A 12,411-nucleotide genomic window follows, 5' to 3' on the forward strand; every position below is an offset into this window, starting at 1 on the left:
TAGATTAATACTTTTAATTTAAAGCACATATTTAATTAGTTTTTTAATCAATTAAATATTCTCATACTTTAATATTTTCTTTTCAATCAAAATAATATTTAATAATTCTCAATATTATATGATTAACTAAAATATTATAATTAAATTATTTACCATATAAATCACGTAGCAAAATCCACACAAAAGCAACATTACCACAACAGACCAAAGCTCAAAATCAAATAACACAGACAAAGATAAACTCATGGGTTTTAAAAAGGGTGGAATGTCAGTTACGAGTCCTCCTTGCAAGACAAGTATCTAGGCTATGGCTGGGATTGGACTTGAACATTATCTCCCCATTCTTACCATTGAGTTATTGTGATAGGGCATGCTCATCTTGGCAATTTAGGGAAGTCAATGCACAGTACCTATATTCTGCATAAAAGACAAGCATGTACATGTATATAAATATATCTAAACTAAACAAGCAATGGCAGAGAGTGGTACATTGGTTAGATCCCGACTAGCAAGTGACTACAACTCTCTCCCTTAACCACATCAAACATGACAAACAAAAAGATAAAATAGACATACGCACCATACACATGCAAGTATGGGGTAAGTACCATAATAATTATAAGTCAAACATCAAATGCTCAAATAAAATAATGCATCATTACGAATATGAAGGAATCATCATTAAAGCATCATCCGACATTTCTATGAAATGAACCCCATTAATCAACTATGAATCATTAAAGCATAATTAATGCACCAGTAACCATAATCATTAACCAACACATGAAATATAGTCAACTAAGTAATCATTGTTGATATATCTCTAGTCCAAGTTGAGAAATAATATCCTTGAAACTAATACATCCATGAAATAGGCATAAAAGAGTTTGGTAAATATAATGGAAAAGAAAATGGCACTACACATCGTTTCTCTACATCACTACCTCTCTCTCATTTTCGCTCTTTATCCTTTCCCTATCTCTCTTTCTCCTATCCCCTTCTCTCTGTCTCACTCTTTATATCATATCCCTTAATCTCTCTCTCCATCCTCTCTCTCTCTTTCTCACACACACACACACACACACACACACACACTCATATCCCATCTCTCTCTCATATATATATATATATATATATATATATATATATATATATATATCTCACTCTTTCTATCATATCCTCTAATTATTCTATCCATGCCATCCTCTCTCTCTCTCTCTCACATTTTTTTTTTCTTATCCCCTCTCTCTTTCTCCATCCCATCCGCCCCCTCTCTCTCTCTCTCTATGTGTGTGTGTGTGTTCTATCTCCCCCCTCTCTTTTATCTATCCCCTTCTCTCTCTCTCCCACATCCTCTCCATATCTCTCTCTCTCTCTCTCACTCTTTCTCTTGAATATCCCCTAATCTCTCTCTCTCTCTCTCTCTCTCTCTCTCTCTCTCTCTCTCTCTCTCTCTCTCATCCCCTACTCTATGTCTCTCATATCCCCCCTCTCTCTTTCTCCTATCTCCTTCTCTCTCACTCATTCTGTCTACCTCTCTCACACTCTTTCTATATCATATCCCTAATCTCTCCCTCTCTCTCTCTCACTATTTCTATCATATCCTCTAATCTCTCTCTCTCGCTCACTCATTCTCTCCACCCGTCTCACACTCTTTCTATCATACCCTAATCTCTCTCTCTCTCATATGCCCTAATATCTCTCTCTCTCCCTCACTCCCTCTCTCTCTCTCTCTCTCTCTCTCTCTCTCTCTCTCTCTCCCTCCCCCTCCCCCTCCCCCTCTCCCTCTCCCTCTCCCTCTCTCCCTCGCCCTCTTCCTCTCCCTCTCTCCTCTCTCTCTCTCTCTCACACACACGTGCATGTAGACATTCATATCCCCTCTCTTTCATCTCTCTCTCTCTCTCTCTCCCCCCTTTCTCTACCTATCCTATCCTCTTCTCTCTCTCTCTCTCTCTCTCTCTCTCTCTCTCTCTCTCTCTCTCTCTCTCACTCTTTCTATCATATCCTCTAATTCTTCTCTCCATCCCCCCTCTCTCCCCCTCCCTCTTTGTATCTCTCTCTCTCTCTCTCTCTCTCTCTCTCACACACACACACACACACACACACACACACACACATCCTCTCTCTCTCTCTCTCTCTCTCTCTCTCTCTCTCTCTCTCTCTCTCTCTCTCATTCTCTCTTTGTTCTTTTCCCTCCCTCTCTTTCTCCTATCCCCTTTTCTCCCTCTCTCTCATTCTCTTCATCTCTCTCACTCTTCCTATTATAGCCTCTAATCTCCCATAATCTCTCTCCCTCCCCCATCCCATAATCTCTCTACCTCTATCAAATCCCCCCCTCTCTCTCTCTCTCACTTAGCTCCCCTCTTCATATCCCCTTCTATCTCTCTATCCTATCCTCACCCTCTCCCTCTCTCTCATTCTTTCCATCAATCCCTCCCTCCTTCAATCTAGCTTTGTGTAGTAGTAAACCAGAACCCAAATGGGTTATGATTGAGTTATACAAAACACGATCGATTTATTTGTCCATATAAATAATGCAATTAGAACTTAATAACCTGGTCGAGTTATACAAGAATTGATTGGGTTATTGAAAATTTTAAATAAAACAACATGTCAATGACTATTTTGCTGTTTCAGTGCAGTCTAGACTAGATTATACTACTATTCACATGCATTTGTATACCAAATATGCAAGTGTAAGGTTTTTGTGCTTGGAAATGCTAAATTTTATATTTTTCATGTGCCAACATCTTATTTTATGTTAGTATCTTATGATTGAGCATAAAATAATCATGCTAGTATCTTATTTTTTATTTTATTCATGTTATTATTTGTAGGATAATTTACATCTACAATCATGGGAAAGAACAAGAGAGGAATGATTGGAAAATGAGAGGCAACAAAGGAAAAAACAAGGGAGCGTCTGAGGAGATTACGTGAAGGTACATCATTAGATGTCTCGAATATAAGTGACAAAAAATCTACCTATTGATATTGATGTTGAAAAAACACTAATTTGACAAATAAAAATGTTCAACATACCTCAATTGAGATGATTATGAAAAATACACTTACGTCACATGATGCCCCTAATGCAACATCTCAAGTTGAAATGATGAATGCATATAATGTAAGTAATGCAAATAAAAAGCATGCATGTACATCAACATCTCATAGAATAATTTATAGAAAACTAAAGTTTCTAATTGACATTGATGAAAATATTTTGAAGCCAATGCATGGAAAAATGTTAGAAAGAAATTGTAGGATAATTGTTCAAAAGATTTGGAATAACTATTTTGAAAATTTAAATCAAAGTGGAAGATGCCAACTTGTTGAAATGGTTAAAAATCTAAAATTTAGAGAGACAATGAGAATTTTGGGGTTAAGAGTTGAAGTTGATGAATGGTCAACCCCACAGCTCCCAAGAATCACCTACATGCAAACACTTATTACACTAATTGATACCTCGAGAAAAGCTATCCCTGTTACTCGTGATCCCCGCATCCCTAGTAGGAAGAGCCCCGAATGTCTTCCCCCTATCCCCCCCTCCCCTCATCCTAAGGAGGTGAAAGAGGCTAGTGATGATGATGTGGAGTTTGATGCAGAGTTTGAGGAGGAGGACTCAAAGATGAGGAAGGAAAGTGAGATGGAAGAAGATAAGGGGAGAAAAAATGACAAGGAGGTGGTGACCCCTATGGACCCCAAGGTTAACCCCAAGAAAAGGAAAGTGAACCAGACCCTACCCCAAGAACATCCCACTGACCCTGTTGATGTGCCCCCCAGCCCCACTTTGCCCAATTTTCCTTAGGAGGTTCCCATTTTGCACCTGGAAGAGATGATTGAAATCATGGTTGAAAAAGGGGGGGAGGTAATTAGAAAGAACAAGAGGAGGGCTTGGAGGAACTTCTATGGGGACAAGGTCAGTTTGGGTATTGTTAGAGAACCTGCTAAAATCTAGGTGTTGGAGGACCTTTACAAAAGTACCCACTACGATGAGCTCATTGACCTGACTCTTTTGCTTATCTCTGACAATGTGCGAGAAATTGGCTTCAACTTCCTGAACAATGCAAAGAATAGTCTAATTGACAACTTTCATTCCATCAAGTGGCTTTTTTAGGAAATTGAGGCTCTGAAGGACAGGAGCAACCAGCCCAACAACCAGGATACTGACAAGGACCAAGAAGCCAGAGGAAGTAAGGACCAGGTGGGTAGCCAGGAGAAAGACAACAGCCAGGTCTCCAGAGACAATCAAGATGACAGAGTCACCCAGCTTGAGCAGAAGGTCTAGAGGTTAGATTCTGCCCACCAAATAATCACCAAATAGATAGTGGACACCCTTCACACCTTGAATAAGAATATTGTCAATCTGGGGGACTATCTAACTACAACTGGCCTTGAAAGGGATGTGGAGTAGAATACAAAGCAAGGATTCAACTAGGATGAATTTCAGAAAGAGGCTAGTGACTAGGTGAACTAGGGGAACCAGATGAACACTCCTACTAGGATTCAAGAGGGCATGGCTAGTCAGAAGGACAATGATGCTACAGAAACCCTACAGGCCATGGACATAGATGGCCACTAGCCTGTTCACCTAGCTTTTCTTTTCTGTCTTTGGCCTTTGTACTTTGGCTTCGGGCCTTCTTTTGTCTCCAGCCTTTTGTGGGAGTTTTTTGTTTGTTTAGTCTATTTCTTCTTGCTCTTTTTGTTGTAAAACTTTGGGTTTTAGGATCTTTGTAAAACCTATTTTACCTAATAAAAAACAAAAAGCTATGGAGTCAAGATTTTCCAGATCCATAGATGAGACATTCTTGATGACAAAAAAAAGTAGATTTCTATAATAAAAATAAAAGAGTCAATTCTCAATTGAATGTTTACAATGAGAGATAATCCTTATAAAGGATATTGAAAACCTAAAAAGGTTTAACCTGGGTTACGTCATAATAATTAATAATAGAAATTAATTAGTAGATTCCTAAAGTTTATCTTAAGTAGACTGAAGTTAATTAGAAAACATCTAATCACTCTAACACCCCCCTTAAGATAAACTTAGGGAGTAGCTACAAACCTAGAAACTACTAATAAAAGTAGATTTGGGTCCAAACAAACAAAGCCTGATGAGGTACCCAAGAAAAACCAAATCTTTGAAAAGAGGAGAAATAAAGAAAACCACATGGGAAAAATCCTACTCCAAAAAGAGATAGAAAATATGCTAAAAGAAACTAATGAAGGACTAAAGAAGCATCTAAATTAAGGAATGTCCTAGAAGATAAGAACAAAAGATGATCATGAAAAACACCACTGAAGCATGTAAAAGTTGCAAAGCTCTGTTGAAAGTAACTGCTAATCTGAAGAAACTCCATTGAAATAGAACTTGACCAGGTAGAGAAGACTATAATCTGCATCAAATCAGGGGGCACACAAGGGAAAAAAAATGAAATCAAAGATAAAAATGACATGAAACACCAAATCTTGAAGAGTTGATTAATCGAACCAAGGAAGCATGAGAAACAACAAAAGAACCCCCCCAATACAAACAAGGATGAGGTGACAAGCAATTGGAAAAGTGGGCCAAAAGAACTTTATGTCAAGGAACCATGACCAAGATGCACAAAAGAGTACATATGTGTATATTGAGGTGATCAATCTCATATACTAAAGTGTTGGAATACTTTTAGAATAACTAAATCAGTTATCCAAGGTCTAAATGTATAAAAAAATTTCATAGCTTAGTGAAGCCATAAAAAATTTATCTTCATGCATGCATCCATCAGATTATGCAATCCCTTAAAAACTTGTAGGTTAATGTCAAATCAACTTGTAGAAATGTAAACATAAACTAAAATAGATTCATCAACACACTTGACACAATGATTTACATGGAAATCCAATTTAGAAAAAACCACCAGTAACATGCTCCTATTTTTTGCTCTTTTGAAGTGATGCCCTATGAAAGGCCAACCTTGTTAAAGGTTACAAAACACATTGTTAAATGTGACCCTGTTAAAGGATTTCAATCACCCTATTAGGAGTGAGCCTTGTTAGAGGACTTTAGGCCATTCACTTGGAATGTCACCCGGTTAAAGGATTTACAAATGATTATGAGGTCAACCTTAATCCAAAGGGTTTACCTAGATTGATACAATTGTTAGAGAGTAATAGTAAGGCTTGATTTGATAACAACTTACAACTTCATTTGCAAATTACATATCACTTTTTTAGTCCTCCATTCTACTTGGACTTCATACTTTTCAGTTCTAACAACTTGTTCACCCTTCAAGTATTCATATCCTTAAGCCTTCTTTCTTAACATGCCAATGCATTCTCTTCTCTCAAGTCACTTGACGAAGCAAAAAACCTTGACTTCTTTTCTTCCTTATGTTCTTGCACCTAGCACTTTTGATTCTGATCAATCATTCCTATAAATAGGAAATTAAGATATTTTCTTGCTTATTTTCCATCATATGATGGATTAGGTAGGATATAATGAATCTATCCCACATTCCACATCTCTTCTAGAAAATTCTCCTTGAATCCTTTTTGAATTCTCCTTAAATGGTTTATCTTGAATTCTGTGCCACCAACTCATCAATCTTGTCTTCCACCTGGTTCAAAAATTCTAAGAGAACAAACTTGATGGCTCAGATTCATTGATCTCACAATCTTTAAAATAATGCAACAACTCAACATTATCTAGCTTCTGATGCTCAGCATATACTGCATTTCTCGACATACTCTTTAAAATCACTTGACATGAAGTAAAGTTCACTGGTGCTCAACATCAACTAAACTTTACTTGGCATCCACTGTTCTACTCAACATACACTAGAATGAACTTTTACTTAGCTCCAACTAAATTTTTGCTTGGCTTGCACTGTCTTTTCTCAGCATCTACTCTCCACTTGGTCAAGCTTGGCATAAAACTTTTGTGTAACTTTTTCTTCTAAACTTTCTTAGTGTAACTAGCCTTTGTAACCTTAAGTGGATTATCAGTACATCATGTTATCACAGTCTTAACTGATTCTTGCACTTCATTATATAATCATAACTCAACCTTTCCTCTAGGTGCTATTGTTACATCTTTTGATCAAATCCTCTTCATCAATCAACTAAGTGATATTACTTAAATCGTATAAGTAGTTGTCTTACCAGCAGATAATAGGTTTGAGATTAGTTAAAAACCAATGATCAAAACATGCAATCTTCTTCAACAATCTCCTTCTTGTAATCTAATCACAACAATCTAGCTCAACAATGATCTTTTTCAATATGATCTCAACAATATCACTCTTTGGCATTGATGGAAAAACAAACTGATCAACCAAATGGAAAAACACCTTGTTCAACCAAACTTACTAGGTTAAAATAGTAAGACAATACAAAAAAGAAAATAATTCCTTGTATTGAAATCTCTCCCTCTATCAACAACTTCCATCTTCTGAATAGGTTACAAAACTCTTTCTTATAACTCCCTCTTACTATATCTCCCTCTTACTAGGTAGATGTTAGAATTTATCCCTCTTTAAGATTTCTCTCTCTTTAGTAAATCTTATGATAAAAAATTATCTCCTTCTAAGATCTATTTTGTATTTCTCCTTCTGATCAGTAAAACTTTCCCTTAGTAATTATACTAGCTTGATCAACAATCTCTCCATCTTCCTTGGCAATTATCTCTTGATATCTCCCTCTTGATCAACAATCTCTCCCTCTTTGACAACAATCCCAAAGACTTGTCATCTTAACATGTAGATATAAGCTTCTTTAATTTCTCCCTCTATCACCTTGCTTGTGACTAATTTGAAGTTTTAGCTCTTTGATTATTTTAAACAGCTCCTAAAGTAAGATCCTCTGAATCAATTTGTAACATATGAAAATTAGCTTGTTTGATGCAGGAAACTCTTGTTAGTTAGTTAGATAGCTTTTGATAGGTGTATCATCCCTAGTTTACCTCTTAGATATTCATGAGCATCCTTAGTTAATGCTTTTGTGAAGATATCAAAAATTTGTTCTTTTGTGTTGACATATTCCATCTTCACCTCCTTATCTTGAACTAACTCTCTCAAGTAATGATACTTGATTGCAATGTGCATAGTCTTTGTGTGCATCATAAGAGTCTTTGATATATTGATAACACTTGTATTGTCACAATAAAGTGTTACTAGTTCTATGATCTCTTCCTTCATTCCTCTGAGTAGTTGTTTGCTCCATACAATGTTTGTACAATTCATAGCAGCAACAACATATTCAACTTCAACAATAGATTGTGAGGTGCAATTTTGTTTCTTGCTAGTCCATGTAACCAACCTCTTGCTTAAGCAAAATTCTCCTCTACTGGTACTTTTTCTGTTATCAATGTTTCCAGCCCAATCAACATTAGTGTAGGATCTTAATTCAAATTTCTCATTTTTCTTGTAGTATAGACCAAACTCCTTTGTTCCTTTCAGATATCTCATTATTCTCTTTACAACCATCAAATGATTCTCCTTGGGATAAGTAGAGAATCTTGTGACTGTCCCTATAGATAATGCAATGTCAGGTGTGCTATGTACTGCATATTGCAATTTGCCAATCATAAACCTGTACAATGTTTGATTCACCTAAGCTGAATCATCATTCTTTGAGAACTTATTTCTTGTCACCATAGGTGTACTTACTAGTTTTGAATCCTCTAATCCAATTTTTTTCAGTATTTCTTTTATATATTTTGATTGAGTGATGTATATACCATATTTCACCTAGTATACTTGCAAATTGACAAAGAATTTGATCTCTCCAAACATAGAAATTTCAAATTCTTACTTCATTTCATTTGTAAAAGCTTTACATAAGGCAACTTGCCCTCCAAATATGATATCATCAACAAAAATTTCACAGAACAAAATACTTTTGCCTTTCTCTGTCTTTATGTATAGAATTCTGTTATCATCAGTCCTTTCAAATCCAATCTTCACAAGATACTTATGAAGTCTCTCATACCATGCTCTTGGTACTTGTTTCAAACCATATAGAGCTTTGTGTAATTTTCATACCATATTTTTGTTGTTCGTATCAAAAAAACCTTATGGCTATTCTATGAAAACTTCTTCTTCTAATATGCCATTTAGAAATGTAGATTTAACATCCATTTGATAAATTTTGAAACTTTTGTATGCAAAATAAGCAAGTAAAGTTCTTACTCCTTCCAATCTAGCAACAAGGGTGAACATCTCTCCATAGTCAATTCCTTCTTCTTGTGCATATCCTTTGCAGACTAATCTTTCCTTGTTCCTTGTTACTTCACCATTGTCATCTATCTTGTTTTTGAATACCCACTTGGTGCCAATCACATTCTTGTCTTCTAGTCTAGTAACTAGAGTCAATAACTTATTTTTCTCAATTTGTTCTATCTCTTCTTCCATGGCCTTACTCCAGTATTCATCTTCTAATGTATCTTTTACTAATTTGGGTTCCTTCATGCTCAACAAACATGTATCATTTCTCAATCTATTTCTTGTCATTGATCTAGCATCTTTATCTCTGATAACTTGTGCAGTAGGATGATGTCTTTTGACATATTTAGACAATGTTAGTTCAACTCTTGTTTCTTCATTTGATCTTTTATTTAAGAATAATTTCATACATCTTTGTCAGGTAACTCAACATCTCTACTAATATCATAATCAAAATGTGTTTCAACTTCATTATGTAACTCAACTTTTGAATGTAGCTAGATTCCCGAATGCAATTCGACATTCATGGTCTGTGACTTGACAGTTATTAACACTAGTTGTTGGTTTGTGGCTTGATTTGTAGCATCTTCTTTAGCATGCATACCTTCATAAGAGTATACAAATGATTTGTATTCATCTAATCTTTTTCATAGGTTTAGCCTCATACACTTCTGTATATTCATCAAAATTCATATTTGCACTTTCCATAATTTTGTTCGTATTAGTATTCAAATACTTATAACATTTAATTCTTGTGGAATAGTTTAGGAATATACCTTCTTCACTTTTTGCATATATTTTACCATTCCTAAAATCCTTAAGAATGTAGCATTTTCTTTCAAATACCTTAAAGTATTTTACATTGGGTGAGTATCCATACCATAGTTCAAAAGGTGTTGAATGAGTATCTTTCTTGACTTGTACATGGTTCAAGGTATAGACAACTGTACTTACAACTTCTCACCAGTATTTCAAAGCAACACTTTTCTCCATCATGGGTGTTCTAGCATAGTTCATTATAGATCTATTCCTTCTTTTAGAAATTTCATTTTCTGGAGGGGTTCTAGGGGAAAATGTCTATCTTTTGATTCCTCTATCAGTACAAAACATCTCAAATTCATTTGATGTAATTCTCCCCCTCTGTCAGATTTTAAACACTTCAAATTTTTACATGTTTCCTTCTCAATTCTTGCCAAATACCACTTAAACATTTGGAAAGCATCATATTTCTTTTTAAGAAACATAACTGTCATCATTCTAGAATAATCATCAACAAACAACATAATATACTTATCTCCTTTGTAGCTTTGTATATCCATTGGTCCACACAAGTCATCAACAATCTCTAGTATTCCTTTAGAGGTATAAATTTTACTCTTAAAACTTGACTTTGTCATTTTTCCTAATTGACATTATTTGCACTTTATATTATCAAGTTTCTTCAACTTAGACAAACCTCTAACCTTTCTCATGTTACAAATATTGACTAGGTTATCAAAATTGACATGACATAACCTTTTGTGCAACAACCATACATCATCAGATTTTACAACTAGACAAGTAGCATCATCTATATCAAGATAAAATAGATTACTTCTAGTCTAATCACCTTTTCCAACCAGTCTTCCATTTGTGTCATATATCTTAGCAACCTTATTTTCAAATTCAACCTTACATCCCAAATTATTCAATTGTGACACACTCAAGAGATTATTCTTAAATCCTTCAATATAGTAAGCATTGCCACATAAAATCTTATCAGTGAGCTTGATAGAACCTTTTCCTTTTATCAAACATGGTGCATCATTACCAAATCTTACACTATTCCCATCATAACAATTTAAGGAAATGAACTTACTTTTGTCTCTAGTCATGTGATATGAACACACACTATCAATGATCCATCTATCATTTTTGTTCACACAAGTCACAAGTGTAGTTGCATCATCTTCATCAAATTTATCCTTCATCACAACATGCACCACTTTATCATCATGTTCATTAGATGTTTCCTTTTTAGCAATGTAGCATGACTTTTTTCCTTTATCTTTGTAGTCATTGCTATCTTCATCTCTTCTACTCTTGTACTTGTCACCACCTCTGTAATTTTTTTTCTCTGGACATCTAGTAGCAATATGACTAACCTCATTGTAATTGAAACAAATGATAGGTAATTTACCTTTGAACTTACCTTTACCTTTGTGAAATCTTCTTGTTAGTAGTGAATCAATTTGTTCAACATCCTCATCTGTATTGTTGGTGTAAATAAGTATTTAGTATTTACACTTTACTTAAGTTTACTTAGGGTAATGCTTTAGCACATTAGTTGTCATGTAGACACCTAGGGATTTGCATATTCATTTGAGTTGTCATGTAGATGACACAGTTGTTTTCACTCCAATTGAGCACATGTTGTCTACTACATCTCTTTATGAGATACACCTTGGTATTCTTATCCTCTCATTGTTGCATGTACATTCATGCACAATGTAGGATAATCCACTCTTGGTGGACATGTGCTTAGTTGTGATGTTTATCTCTTTGTTGACTCCTAGTAATTCTAGTTTCCTTTATATATAGATACTTCTAGTGTGTATTCATCTTATATCCATTATTTTTTTGATCATTATTGATATTTTCATTTGATCATCATTAGTCTCTCTTATGCTATCTATTGAGCTTCTTGATCTTGGTGTTGAATTGTTGCCTTAGGAATTTTTTTACATGGTATTAGAGCTATACTAAATTCTTACATGGTATCAAAGCCATAGGAGTTTCATTAAATATCCATTGGAGAGATTTTTTTTACAGGTCAAGATTGGAGCTTGCTTGTGCAAATCATATATTGGCATCACATTTAGAAGGTAAAATAAAAAATCCCAAATTGATATTTGTTTCATTAAAATTGGACATTTGAGGTGAAATCTAGAGTCATTTGATTTTTGGAGGTGCAATGGTGACGATTTAGGAAAAATAATTACAAAGGTGATTTTCAATAAGTGATATCTCCCTCATACAGACTCCTTTTTTCGAGCAATTTTTTTTGTTTTGGGGTAGAATTTTGTAATCTACACATTGTTGCAGGTTGTTTGCAATCCATGTTCCTAATTTTTTTTTGAAAATTGCCGATCCCAATTTTTGCAACTTCAAAGGCTTAGTTTGGGCTCATTTGGACACATATTCGGGTGCTATTTTTTTGAGA

At 35.0% G+C, this 12,411-nt stretch overlaps 1 pseudogene; it reads left to right on the top strand.

Annotated features, from left to right (window-relative positions):
• LOC149537671 (uncharacterized) overlaps nucleotides 1–4,291 on the top strand; it is a 65,130-nt pseudogene extending 60,839 nt beyond the window's left edge.
• Nucleotides 4,292–12,411: the final 8,120 nt, after the last annotated feature.

This window comes from Cupressus sempervirens, chromosome 9 (genome assembly GCF_028749045.1).
Source record: "Cupressus sempervirens isolate cs-2001-9-10 chromosome 9, ASM2874904v1, whole genome shotgun sequence".
Taxonomy (NCBI): domain Eukaryota; kingdom Viridiplantae; phylum Streptophyta; class Pinopsida; order Cupressales; family Cupressaceae; genus Cupressus; species Cupressus sempervirens.